The sequence below is a fragment of the Seriola lalandi genome, unplaced genomic scaffold (genome assembly GCF_002814215.2).
Source record: "Seriola lalandi dorsalis isolate HSWRI2012SDOR001 ecotype SW California unplaced genomic scaffold, Sedor1 jcf7180002052086, whole genome shotgun sequence".
Classification (NCBI taxonomy): domain Eukaryota; kingdom Metazoa; phylum Chordata; class Actinopteri; order Carangiformes; family Carangidae; genus Seriola; species Seriola lalandi.
Genome location: NW_019522639.1, coordinates 317,761 through 329,542, shown reverse-complemented (window position 1 = coordinate 329,542; position 11,782 = coordinate 317,761). Strand labels below are relative to the sequence as shown.

The 11,782-nt window shown below is 42.1% G+C and overlaps 1 protein-coding gene across 3 annotated transcripts in view; it reads left to right on the top strand.

Moving 5' to 3' along the window:
* The window catches only part of LOC111649900 (ADAMTS-like protein 1), a 94,174-nt gene that overhangs the window by 48,776 nt on the left and 33,616 nt on the right, over positions 1–11,782 (top strand). The window lies entirely within an intron of this gene.

Here is an 11,782-nt window from a genome sequence, read left to right as displayed (position 1 = left end):
GGGTGGGGGCAGGGGTGGTTGGGCGTACAACGGATGAGGGAGAGGTTTTAAAGCCTGGCGCTGTTTTGCCCTCAATTGCATGGCGGCACGACGCAAAAGACACCAATTAGAGGGAGGCGTAGAATGAAGCCCTTACTAGATGAGCTCAGCCTGCGGCTCCTGTCTGGCAAACACACACGCACGCACGCACACACAAACACACACACACACACGCACACACACACACATACACACTCACTCAAACAGGAGCCCCACCACTAGCTGCTTTTCTTTTTCAGGTCAGGTTGGCGTGTCCACACTTTACGTCTACGTTTGCAAGAATATGACGACGACAGGCCAGAAAGAGAAGAGCGTTGGGTCCGTGCCTGCTAATGATTTAAAATGTGTACATATGTGTGTGTGTGTGTGGGTATATATATATATATATATATATATATATATGTATAGCCGTGTCTGCTCTCTCTCTCTCTCTCTATGGGTGGGAGTGCGGATTTATTTTAATACCCTCTTATTTTCTGTCTCATGCCAGAAGCTATGTGTTAAACCTCTGCCGCACTTGAAAAAAAGCTTAGACCACCCCAAACACTGCAGACAGGTCTCATCAGTGCTCGTCAAACATCTCCTGTGGACTCTGTGTACTGTATGTAAACCGTATGTGCATGTACGTGTCTAAGGGGAGCTGCTGGGAACTGATATTTGAAACTTAGAGAATTGTGCTCTGTTCTGATGAGCTGTTGTTGCTCCTGTTGTAAGAAATGTCTTGCCTTCCTCTTGTTCTTGCCTCTGACTCTGACCTCTCCCTAAAGGTCAGGCGAATACTGTCAGCCACCTGTTTGGTTGGTCTCTCTGTGTCTTTTTATGGCTGATTTGGTGCTAATGTGCTGCAACCTGAATGGACGAGGCTGTTGAGGCTCAGGCTCAGAGATAAGCCTCAGAATGACTTGTAGTTTTGTCTCTCTGACACAAGATGCTGCTCTTGAGCTGTGAAGGCTGCAACAGAAATGATTCCTGGTGTTGAGAAGTTTGCTTTCTTCTTCTTCTTCTTCTTCTTCTTCTTCTGCTTTTGCCCCCCTCTGGGGTGATTAAGTTGAATACCTGAATGACACGCATTCAGCACCTTTTTGAGGGATATATCATTTTCTGTCTCTAACTCATGTGCAAATATCACAGAAAGTGTGGCCCCTTGAAAATAGTTTCCAATTAGGGTTCAGGATAAAAAGCTCCTTATTCCTCTCCTCTCCTCTCCTCCTCTCCTCTCCTCTCCTCTCACACCTCACTGGTTGGGAGTTCATTACAGTAGCATGTTTAAACAGCTGTAAGCCCCAAAAAAAGCTCCAGGGAAAACATGGTAGAGGAGGTTTTTATGTGGGAGCAGGATGGGATGGGATTGGGGGGGGGTGCACTGATCCATTGCAGCTCTTTTCCTGTGCGGTTACTCTTCAGTCATGCATCCAAACGTTTCCTCTCCCCTCTCCATCACCTGGGCAACTCGACACTAACCTTAAAGGAGGACACGTGAGGTTTCTTTTCACGCGCGTGCGCTTGGTGATTTTGTTTTGTAAACTGTGAAAGAGAAACTTGATGTACTTTCCACGTTTAAGAAACATAGCCCAAGGCGAGAGTGTATTTAAAGGAATGATGTAATGCTAACATGCAGGGTCTAGCTCTTGCACACTTAATACAGACACTCTCACACAGGTTCTTGTCACTTCAGCGTTAGCATGTGATGTTTTGAGACTGGCACTAATGACGGATGCTGTCGTCCTTCCCGGGAGGACAGGGTCGTCTCGCAATATTTCAACCTGAGAGTCAGAGAGGAAGAGAGCCCATACCAGTTAAACAGCCGAACTTCTTCTCCGCACTGCTCTCAGTACAGCGTTCACTCTGCACCGCCGATTCTCCTCTTCCAGTTGGCGAGGATGCCTCCCCTGTTTCATCTCTCGTTACATCCACAGCAGTGATGTCAGCTATTTTCTTTTGCCATTATCTTGCGGTCTCACTTCTTGGATTCAGAGTTTCCTGAAACTTGGCACCGCGTTGCTACAACAGCATCCTGTCCTGTTTTTTTTCTTTCCAAAGGAGCCTTTAAAGCTCCTCTTCACTGTTGCTAAGGAGTCTGAGGGGAAATTTGGAGGGAAGGACGGGCATTTGTTTGAGTCGTGTTTATCTTGAGGCTTTGGTGAAAAACCATAATATGTGTCCCGTGGGCCATATTTCCTTGTTGACCTACTAGTGAGAGCTCTGTATTTGATATGCCGGTGGTTTTGGAAAAGGAGGGCGGGGACGGCAGGCGTGTGAGTGCTCTTTTCCATATAGATCTGTGATCTGCTCAATAGGTTTAGACAGGCTGAGCTGAAACGCTATCCAGTAAATTTTATACAAGAAGGGATGGAAAGAGAAAAGACGACTTGATGGAGCGACAGCCTGAAAAAGAGAGCGGCGGATGAAATGGACGTGTTTGGCTGAACTGAGTCCTTTTCCACTGCTGTTCTTCCTGTTCTCTTTCAGGATCTGTCTCTATGTCACTTCCTAGTTTTTTGTTTGGTTTATTTAGTTTTTTTTCAGATTGTGCTAAGAAAGAGTTTCAAAATCAGGCCTGTTAAAGGATACGATGATCGGCCTCCCTGTGGCTTGTTGCCGTGTGGCTGCTGCATCCTCTACTTGTTTCTCAGCTGATTACAGAAGCATATGGGTGAGGAATGCTTGATTGCAGAGCCGCACCATGGAAGTGTGATTGATTGTTTCCTCTCTCTAGATGTGGGTGCTGCAGGACAAAGTCCAGTGGATGTGTTGAAGTGTGACTGCCTGACAGAGCTGTCAGCGCTCCCGGCACCATGGCAAGCTGTGGACAGAGCGGTGCATTGCATAAGAACTTATGTCATGTATCCTATACGAAATCAAAAAAAAAACAAAAAAAAAACAAAAAGATTTTGATCTTTTTTTGGGTTTGACAGCAAAAATCAAATTGAAAATGTGTGTGTAACGTGTGTAACTTCAGTGGCTCACACAGTGTGGGAACTTGGAACTAGGATCTCATCTGTACTCGGAGACATCCACCACAGCCGTCGTTGTTGTTCATTGTTCGAATTTCTTCACACAAACCTTTTTCTGCGATTTCCAGATTCTTTTCTACACAAGCTTGAAATGATTTCTAAAGCTCATTTCAGAAGAATCATATTGAGCCTTATTTGAGCCCACTTCCACTTAATCTTCATCATTTGAAGCTTGCAGGAACCATTAATATTTTGTTTTGATAACTTAGATTATTTTGGATTACTTTCTCTCTGTTTGAAAACCTCCGTTGTGCCGACACTGAGCAGAAAAATCCGCATAATTTAACACAGAGTAGAAAAGACTGAGGTCCAAGGCAGTTTTCTCAGATTTAAAACTGGCTAGTTCATATTTGAACAATAATAAAAACCAACATGTTTCAGCCTGAGACCAGCCTTCAACCGAGAATGAGTAATTGCTTGAGAAGTATTTTGCTGAAAATCTAATTGCATGCGTATAAAAGATTTGGTGAATTTCTGTGTTTCTCAACGGGGGAATTGGAACAATGTGCTGGAGGTGTCATCTCTTTTTTTTTTTTTTTTCTTTCTTTAATCTTTTCCATATTTGTAGGTCAGATACAGGTCATCAGAACGGACTGAGGCACACACGCCCCTTTGCTCTCCTTGTTATTGCATCATTATTTAACCGAGTGAAAAATGTCAGATTTCAGAGGACGCTCCAAGGGTTAAAGCCCCCTTTTGACCACCTTTATCATATTACTATCACTTTCTCTGATCGTCTCCGAGCCAAAGACAACACACAATACGTTTTCAGCAATGAAAAACACATGTTACTGATGTGACTCAATTTTGGGGTTAAAAACTGAAACCTTAGCTGTGTGTAGCGTATACGGGGGGATCAGGCACGTCTTCTTGTGGCTTGAAAAGCTTCGGCCCGCTTTGAGTGTAAATACTCCGCACTCGCACATCATGCATAATAAGCCGCTGAGACAAACCAGGTGCCTTTGTTATTTTGGAGTTGCTGCTCGGTGTCTGTGCTCATAAGAATTGCCGGTGAACTGTTGTGTCTCGTTTTGCAATTATGAACGAGGTTAACAAGAGATCCTGTTTCATGTCGGGAGTTCGGGAAGATCCGCCTCACGGCTTTGAACTTCGTTTCTCTTAACTCTCATGTCATGAATGCGGTAATCAGGCTAATCAGGATATTGACTCTGCGTCTCTTCTCTTCTTTAAATCAACTACTTGCTTTCAGAAACAGTTTTCCATGTTTTTAGAGGATTCTCTGATGTTATCCATTTAGGTTTTGGCACTAATAACCTTTCATTTCTCCTACAGACTGGTCTTTTTTTAATTTTTTTTTTTTATAAAATGCTGTGGATCCTGACATGATCGTGGATGTCATATTTACAGTTGTGAAATCCTGATGGAGGCTATTGCAGCCAAAAATTCTTTGGTTTCACAGTGTTGATTACTGCAAATTGCTTCTGCAAATGGCTGCAATATTTTTTCATTATAACTCAACGTTTCCCAGAAAGCGTCCCGAACGAGCTGTCCGAGGCTTGTATATTCATCAAGACTCAGAAACCGATCCTAACTACCTCGGAGTGAATTAAATGTGTTCGTCCTTTAAAGCGGAGGATTGAGTTATTGAGTCAACTCCATAATGAAGAAAAAACATCCAGTGATGTTTAAGAAGACCCGGAGAGCTGTTTCGGGATGCTAAGCGCAGTTAACAGGACGGATTTGGTCGTAATCCAAACTTTGATTGCCGTCACAGTGGCTGAACTATTCGGTCATTCTCAAAAGCGCTGCCAAATAATGAGCTTTGAGCTGTGACAAGTTTTAGTCCTGTCAAACTCCAGGAGAATCCCTCATCTCATCCTCACATGTATTGTGCAAGTAGTACATTAGAGAAAAGAACATTAATGTCTCTTGTTGTTCCCCAAACATATTTTTTCATTCTGGAAAGAAGAACTGAACTAAAAGAAGCTCTATGACAGGCACCCTCTGCTTTTTAATGTCAGATAAAACACAGCGAGCTGCTAAGCACTGACACTCATGTTTATCCATTGAATCTCCCACATTATAACTTCTGCTGCCACTGACTTGTAGCATTATGTCACAGATAGAAGCTCCTTTACTAGTGAGCAGGTCTCTATCTGGGCTTCATCTTCTCATCAGCAACAAAAAAAAAAAAAAAAACTAACCCCAACAGGTCAACTGCTTGCATGTAACTTAAGAGTAATTTATTTTGAAATGCATGAGGAAACCAAAACCAATTAGTCACTCAGACAGGAAGGAGTGTAGGGGAAAATGGGACGACAAGGCCGGGACGCGTGTCGAATGTGAACAGCCCCAGACGGAGCGGTGATGTCTTCTGTTCAATTTCACAAGACTGAGAGGGAGAGGATGTGCACTCACCGCCGCCCAGCACACGGCAATGTCAGCCATGGAAATGAACTGCTTTCATTTTTGTTTGTTTTATTGTTATTTCACTTCAATTTAACGTAGCACCAGTAAATAATACATATGTAATATTTGAATTATTTAAACAGCATAAACCAGGTCAAATGAGAGGTTAAGTGAGCTCTCATGGGTATTTACAGTTACTTAACTCGCTAGAGTAAGTTTGAAATGTCGTCTTGTCCCACACAGTAGAAATGGATACAAATTCAATTATAGATCTGTAAGGCCAAACATTATAGTATGTGGTAGATTGTGTAAAGCAAGGGTCTGAATAATTGAAAACCAAGGTCATAAGGATACAGAACTTTGTATGGATTTATATGTTTAAAAAATTCAATATTCTTTTTTTTTTTTTTTTAAACATCTTTTAGCTCTGTTTTGGTCCTCACCAACTCCTGAGGGAAATATTTGGTTCTTTAGCTGCTTATGCTCGACGTTCTTTTATTAGAGGGTAACAAAACTTTCCGAGGGTTTTCAGGCCGCCTCTGAAAACATTGCACCGATTGGTGAACGGAAACAATAAAGTTGTCGACAGAAAGAAAAAAAAAAAGCTGAAAGATGTTAAAATGCTGCATAGAGAAGAAGGAAACCGCAGAGTCTGGCGATAATTCTCTGTGGGTTCATCACTTTGAGGAACCCCCTTTGCCCTAAAGTGCGGCACTGTTAATATAAAAAATATTGATTATTATCAGCTGGTATTATTGATTTGTGTTTTAAGAGTTTTCAGACAATTCGGCAATGTTTCAGAAAACGTATGTAAACTGTTGTGAAAAGCTACGATATCCAGATGATATGGCAATGTGGTCTCCATTTTGAAGCACAGGGGATCAGTCAAGCTTGATGCTGGCTAGGAGTCCATAAATAAGCCAAGGTGCTTAGCGTCTGCCCAGATCTCGATCCGCGTCCCACGCTCCCCGTTTCCTTCCAGCCCACCTTGGCGGGCCAGTTTAGCCGACTCCAGCGGCTTTACACGGCTAATTTATACCCATCCCCTCCTGTCATACCCTCTTTAAAACGCCGCAGTGGCCGTGGTTGGGTTAAGGAGGGAAGCATGTGTGTGTGTGTGTGTGTGTGTGTGTGTGTGTGTGGGTGGGGGGAGGGGGGGGGTGTTGTTGGTGTAGTGGGACCCTGATGGAGTTAGCCTGTGCATTCACCAGAAAGCTGCTAAAACATATGAGCTCTCCTGGATGTGCTAATGGGAAAAGCTCTGTGTTGAGAGCGTATGAACGCAGTTTCAGGAAGCAGTAAATGTCACTGCTGATTCTTAATTACGTACCCCGATTCCTCCTCTGCGCTGCCGCGTGTGGAGGTTTACAGGCTTGCTCAGGTGGAATCAGATTGTGGTTACTGGCTTATTCAAAATGTCACCATAAACAGCACAGTAAATTATTATACGTTGTTCTGGTTGCTTTTTAAACTAAATAAAATGTGTCTTGGCTCATATCATCTTTCCTCCTTATTGAGAAATAATTTGTTTACAGATAAATGATTTTATTTATTTTCTATACTGATGTCATAGTTGATCTCTCTGTATGTTCTTTGGCTGTTTTTTAGCCACACTAGCAGCACAGCTCTAGGGATGGCAATGTTAGTCTGACTTTAGTTTGGCTGGTTTCATCCAGACTGAAATATCCGAAAAACTCTGTATGGATTGGTGCGGAATTCATGTTCCCCAGACATGAGGTTTGTGTGTGTGTGTGTGTGTGTGTGTGTGTGTGTGTGTGTGTGTGTGTGTGTGTGTGTGTGAGTGAGTGTGAGTGTGAGTGAGATCATAGCAAAACTTTAGTGGGATCTACTACAGAGGTGGTTCTGAGGACTTTGGCAGGTGTTTGTTTGTCGACCGTTTTTGTCACCACGGCACAACCGTGCAAGATACAGTCACGGACTTTGCAGGTGTGTAGCTGAGATCAAAATGAAGGAGGCTTTGAAGATTGGTGCAGCTAACAATGCAATGCTGATTACTCATGGGAACGCCGACATTTTGACGGGCATCGCAGCTGGTGTGATCCCATTGCAAGATGGTCTCTAATTTTCAAAACTGATTGAATTCCCATCAGCTTCAGCTGTACTTTCCGTTTGTGTTACTGTGTTTGCTAAACATCAGCGTGTTAGCATTGTCAGTGTTAACATGCTAGCATGCTGATGTTAGCAATCCTCATTGCAATATTGCATCTCTCATCATTGCTATAGTAAGCAGATAGGCCTTAGCTAATATAAAACTTCTCCTCATCAAAGTAGTATCGGATTAATTTGATTCATTTACAAGATACTGATGTCATCGTTAACCTTGCTGAATGTTCTTTTACCTGCTTCTGTAGCAGATGTAAAATGTATTCACCATTTTAACTATTGAAACCTCCATTGTGAGGCCATCCGACACGACCTCGCTGGATGTTCCGGGGCGATGCAAGCTGACAAGAGCTTATTATGCTCCTGCTATTCTGAGAAACAAATCATTTTGTTTTCATTCATGCTGTAAAAAGTTCTGGGACCAATTTCCAGGCAGAACAAATGTCTTCCTCTGCAGAGCTGTGGGGAGTTACAGTCAGAAGGTCTACTGGACTCTATGCCAGCAGAGATGGGTCCGTTAGAGGCCAAGTTGGCGTTTGTCTTTCCCTTGAGCACATTATTTATCCCTAAAATGGCCCTGAACGCAGCACTGTTCTTCCTCCCACCTCAGCCATGATACAGTATCCTCAGAAGGTGTGTTTATGGCTCTGTAAATCTGTCATCTTCAGATTACCACCAAATACTGAAACCAAATATTGCTATCACTTGCAAGACTCAGCGATGCAGTTCTATATCAAGTATTGAATAGTAAATAATCACAATCAGGGAGTTAATAAAAGGAGCAGTTGGACTCCCCCCGGGATATGAAAGGAATAAAAGCTAAAAGGAACAAAACTTGAATGCTTATGATCAAAGACAAAGAAGAAAATATTTAGGGAGGATTTTAAAGGACATGTTTTAGCTGCCAACTTGTAGTTCACCTGCCATCTGGCTTAAATTGGTTTTAGCTGATTGTCAGGGAATTACATCTTTATTTTAATCCTCTGGTTTTGTGGAGACGGGGAAGTGTGGTTGATTTTCAGCTGCAGGTCGTAAAATCCCTGTCCTGGTAAAACATTTTATATTGTGGCCCAGAAAGCTTTTTAAACAATGGCTTTGGTGTAAATCATGCCTGGAGTACATACGTCGCTTGTGGAGGCAGTGGGAGGCTACCATTTATCCCGCCTGAATCACTTAAAGCTTCTCGTGGGAGCCAAAGGTTTGGACTCTAAGTGTAACTTAATGTCATTCCCTGGTAACCTTAGCTTCACCTGTCTCTCTTTCTGAGAGCCCAGGGCCTGTTAAGTCAGGACATCACCCCATAATACTGCAATCTTTTAATTTCACCCTTTATTCTGCATCAAGAGGAGTAGAGGAAAGGATCAGTTAAACTTCAGCTGCTTGGAAAGCCTACTTGGTGTCCCTTTACAAGACCCAGAAAACATTTCACTTTACATTTATGCCTTATTTTGCATGAGAACTTCTCTGGTGTCATTTCATTCTACATGGCTTCATTCTACATTTTGTTGAAATAACTGTCAGTGTGTGACCGTGGTCATTTAAAGCTGTGGTGCAACTATCTCCATTGTGGTCATTAGTTGACGGCTAATATCTCTGTATTTCTCCATTTCTATGTGAACTAAAAAACTGATTCTTTCTGATTGTTTCTTGGTGTTTTTAGCTTCTTGCTCAGTAGAAGAATATAAGCCTGTCCTTTTGGTTTGAATGAGTTTTAAACCATGCTAGCAGCGCCACTCTTTGGATAGTGGTGCTGCTCGGCTGGTTGGTCTGCAACTTGGGTCCAGACTGAAATATCTCAGAACACTGGACCATTGCCAAAAAAAACAGGTTCATCAGGTAAGACATGATCATTCAGAAGATCATATAAATTTCAAGCCCATATACAAATGTAATATACAATAAAAATATATGTAAAAATGATATATGAAACCTATTAGAAATTGGAACAATTTCACATATTGACATGTACTGTATGTCTAGCCCATACAAATATATATTTTTATACCCAGCATGTGTGCTCATATTGTAGACATATGTTACATGAACATATATCCATCCCAAAGCCTGTCAACATATGTTGATATTATAGACAGTGGGTTCCAAAAGTCTGAGAGCACTTTCCCAGAATAAACATGTTTAAAATGAAAGAGAAGTTAATAAGAAAAACATGTGTAAGCATTTAGAAGTTTTATTTTTATGTTGTTTTAACAAACTTGCATATATAAATTAAATATATATCATTAACAAATATGGTCACAACATATACAAATTCATCATATAGATATTTTATATGTACCATGGCTTTTTCATATGTTATAATATATTTTGATATAAGCAGAGGATGTATATACCATATGTTATGATAATATATCCCCTTATAGGTGACATGTATGGCAACATCACTCTTGATATAGGGACATGTATGTATATCCTATATCACATTTCTGTAACCCGAACAACCGCCCCAACTGTACAATTTTAACCCAAATGTTGATCAGGATTTAGAGATCACCCACCTGGTTCAAGTTTGAGCCGCTGCACTTACTGTGGCTGTGTTCACACACGGGTTGAGACACATATAAAGTGCTGTAGCTAATCTAGCTAAACTGTTGGTCAACCTGTCTGATCATCTGATCGCTTGCCCCATCAGGCCTCACTGATTTCACCTTGTTCCCAGATGTCAGCGATTAGTTTTGGGCGTACAGTGTTATCATAATTGATAGGGACAATGGCCAAAAGTACAGCAGCGAGAGTTATCCTTTAAAACACGAGAACATTTGTCGACGGACAATCAGTTCCCCTAATCCTCTCAACCACTTGCATGCTTCCCTCATGCAACCTAATATCCCAGCCTTCTTCTTGTGTGAAATAACAATGCACTATATCAATTTTTCTCACCTCATCATCTTCATGGATTATTGTTTAAACTGTGAGGAGACACCTCCAGCAATGTTGTGGTAGGGAACAGGCTCCAAGTGCGTGTCAGTCAAACACATTAATTTCCTCCTCGGGTGTTTAGGTTTAAACTCTGGGCACATCATCGATGCCACAGTTTATTTTCTGTAGTCGTACGTTTGCAAATATGAGAAGGATTTCTTCTGAAAGCAAATATCAGAAGGTTATGGATTAAGGGTGCACGGGGGTATAATTTCTGTGTCGGCCTGTGAAAACGTGCACGTCCACGTCCCTCCCTGCTGGCACCACAAAATACACCAGTGTTAAGTGGGTAGTCGAGTGTGTGTGTTTTGTGTTCATGTGTGTTTTTAGATAATTCCCCAATTCGCAGAATGTACAGACATTCCCCACTACCAAATCAAACAAGCCAAGTCCCAAGACTGTCAGCAGTGAGTTAAGACTCCAAAATGGCTTTGCTGTGTAGAACTTAAGTATAAGAAGTGTGTGTGTGTGTGTGTGTGTGTGTGTGTGTGTGTGTGTGTGTGTGTGTGTGTGTGTGTGTGTACTGGTTAAGTGTCGAGACATCCGCTCCGATGTTGTGATTAAGGTTGCTGACTGTTTGTTCTGGAGTGCAGCACATTCCTTGCAGCCTTAATTGATAGCAATTATGTGGTTTTTGATTTGGTGTTTGATTGGGAGGTGGATTTGAAGTCTTGATTTGACGGGCACAGAGTTTTTATTGTCTTTGGAACGTCAGGGTCGAATGCCTGAGTGATAGCCTACTACCTTGCAAGTCACATCAAGGGGCACCAGTGAGCTGACACTAACTTGGACCGCTCTGTTTCTTTTTTTAGCTCTCTGTTTCGAGCGCTTGTGTTTTGCCGTTGCAAAAGTAAAAGCTGAAAAGCTACTCAGTGTATAGTATATTCCCACTGTGCCAAGAGCTGTCCGTCTTAGCAGTTGTTTTTCTCCATAACCAGAGGAATTGTCCCTCCAGGGGACACCTGGCTTGTTCCCCACCTCCACGGAGCAAATGTTCACCGGCTTAAACTGCCAGATGTTATGAAAGGATCCATTGAAGTAGACCTTTAGGTCATAACGGAATAGAAAAAAAGTCACCATGACTGAAAAGTCTATTCTGATACCGTCAGTGACCAGACTATGTCATCTGATTTACATGGGGCTCTCACATGTAACTTCTTGTGAAGCAAAACACAGTCAGGAGCCGGACATGAAGTCATGTGCTCCCAGATATGTGTCAGTTTTGTTTAGATGTAAGTTTGGAGTCAGCATTTCTGTGCATGCTTGGAAATTTGTGGGGTATTTTTTTTTTTTTTTTT